The sequence below is a fragment of the Myotis davidii genome, unplaced genomic scaffold, assembly GCF_000327345.1.
Source record: "Myotis davidii unplaced genomic scaffold, ASM32734v1 scaffold698, whole genome shotgun sequence".
Taxonomy (NCBI): domain Eukaryota; kingdom Metazoa; phylum Chordata; class Mammalia; order Chiroptera; family Vespertilionidae; genus Myotis; species Myotis davidii.
The window spans coordinates 149,788-152,378 of record NW_006290032.1 but is presented as its reverse complement, the minus strand read 5'-3'; positions in this window follow the sequence as shown (position 1 = coordinate 152,378).

Below are 2,591 nucleotides of genomic sequence, written 5' to 3'. Positions count from 1 at the left end.
CCCGGCAGCCCACAGCCACTTGGCTGACCAGGATGAGCGGCGCTCCCACAGTGGGCTGATCCCCACAGGCCACGCCCCCACCAATGCACAAATCCCATCCACGGAGCCACTCGTTTAAAATAAAAGCAGGCCCTAGCTGGTTTGGCTCAGTGGATAGAGCATCAGGCTGCAGACTGAAGGGTCCTGGGTTCAATTCTGGTCAAGGGCACATGCCCGAGTTGTGGGCTCAATCCCTAGTGTGGGGTGTGCAGGAGGCAGCCAATCCAGGATTCTCTCTCATCACTGATGTTTCTAGCTCTCTCTCCCTCTCCCTTCCTCTCTGAAATCCATAAAAATATTTTTTAAAAAATAAATAAGGTAAAATCCAGGCTGTGGCCGGGCACTGATCCATCAAGGACACATCCAAGGTCAAACTAAACATCTACTACACGCTCACATTGAGCAGGTGCGAGCCGTTGTTAAAACTGCCATTCAACCCTGACCGGTGTGGCTCAATGGATAGAGCGTCGGCCTGCAGACTGAAGGGTCCCAGGTTCGATTCGGGTCAAGGGCAGGTACCTTGGTTGTGGGCACATCCCCAGTAGGGAGTGTGCAGGAGGCAGCTGATCGATGTTTCTCTCTCATTAATGTTTCTAACTCTCTACCCCTCTGCCCTCCTCTCTGTAAAAAGTCAATAAAATATATTTTAAAAAAAAAAACAAAAAAACTTCCATTCAGCCCAGCTCCTCATGAGGGCGGAGCTGGTGGGCGATTGGCGCTGGGACTGCGAGTCGAGTCCCTCAGCCTGCCACACGCTCACCCCGTGTGAACGGGAAACAGTGCCGTTCGTTTTTTTACAACCACATGTTGAGTGTGCATTTGATCAAGAAAAAAAACAACTGCCCTAGCTGGTTTGACTCAGTTGGCCTGCGGACTGAAGGGTCCCGGGTTCGATTCCTGGTTGGGGCACATGACTGGGTTGTGGGCTCCGTCCCCAGTGTGGGGCATGCAGGAGGCAGCGGATCCGTGATTCTCTCTCCTCATTGATGTTTCCATCTCTCTCTCTCTCTCTCCCGTCCTCTCTGACATCAAGAAAAATATTTTTTTCAAAAAAGAATTAAATTAACAACAATCACAAAACCACAGGCCAAACTCAATCTCGTTCAAACACTGTGAAAACTTCAAGGGCCAGAGAGAACCTGAATTTCATTATCCAAGTGATCATTTGGGTTCCATTTCAAGATCTCCTCAGAGCAGATGTATTCTTTGCACCTTCAGAGCACAGATAAAAGCGTGTGGTCGTTCCCGTTACTCATACTGGGACGCATATCCTGATTATACAGCATCTGTTCTCCCTGGAAAAGGGGAGAATGTTTTTCAAGTTTTTAATGATGTCCTACTTTTTTTTTTCTAAAGAATATTTTCATTGATTTCAGAGAGGACGGGAAAGGGAGAGAGACAGAAACATCAATGATGAGAGAGAATCATGGATCAGCTGCCTCCTGCACACCCCACCCTGAGGATCGAGCCCACAACACGGGCCTGTACCCTGACCAGGAATCAAACCGGTTCGTAGGTCGATCCTCAACCACTGAGCCATGCCGGCCGGGCTGTCCTACTTCTTCTTTTGAAGACGGAATCATTCCACAGGCAACCAAAGCCCCGGGGAGCATAAAAATAAACACATTATAAAATCAATACCGGCAATTCGAGGCGCCTAAGCTGTGTCCGTGCGGTTCTGTGCCTGTGCCGTGTCCCCGGCCCCGCGAGGCCCAGGGCAACCGCACAGCCCCCGCCTCGAAGCTCCCATCCCCGTCTGCGCAGCGACCAGCTGCAGCGAACAGTCCTGATGCTAATGTTGGTGTTAACCTTGAGAGGCGTGAGTTTATAGATTGTGCTGTGAGGTCAGCATCCGCTTATCTCCCCTGCCGGGAAGAAACGATGAGAAAATACAGGTCTGTCTCTACAACAGGGGGTTTCTAAACACGTTTCTAATAAAAAAAATGATCCTTCCTACTAGTTCTTTAGAGCTAGTGTTTAAACATGCTCAGGGCACCCTGGCCGGGTTGGCTCAGTGGATAGAGCATCGGCCTGCGGACCAAAGGGTCCCGGGTTCGATTCCGGTCAAGGGCATGTACCTCAGTGGCAGGCTCCTCCCCGGCCCGGGCCCTGGTCGGGGCACGTGCGGAAGGCAACCCATCGGTGTGTCTCTCTCACATCGATGTTTTGTCTTTCTTTCCCTCTCCCTTCCTCTCTCTCTAAAAATCAATGGGAAAATATCGAGTGAGGATTAACAAAAATAAGTACATTAAATACATAAATAAATAAACACGCTCAGGGCTTCTCTCCTCGATCTCCCAAAGCTGCCCTGAGCCTGCCCTCCAGCCCCAGGCACCACCCCACCCGAGGCCAGAGCCAGACCGGAACCTTCTCTCTGCCAGGCGGGACCCTCGCCTCCCAGACGGGCTGCTGGGACCCTCGCCTCCTGGTCCTGCTGACGGATCCGACGGCGGACACTCCCAGCTGGTTAGTGAGGAACTCAACGCCGCGTCCTCCCCAACACGTTAGACAGGCAGACGCGGTGTCCTTCACCCCATTCACACCAACCAGCA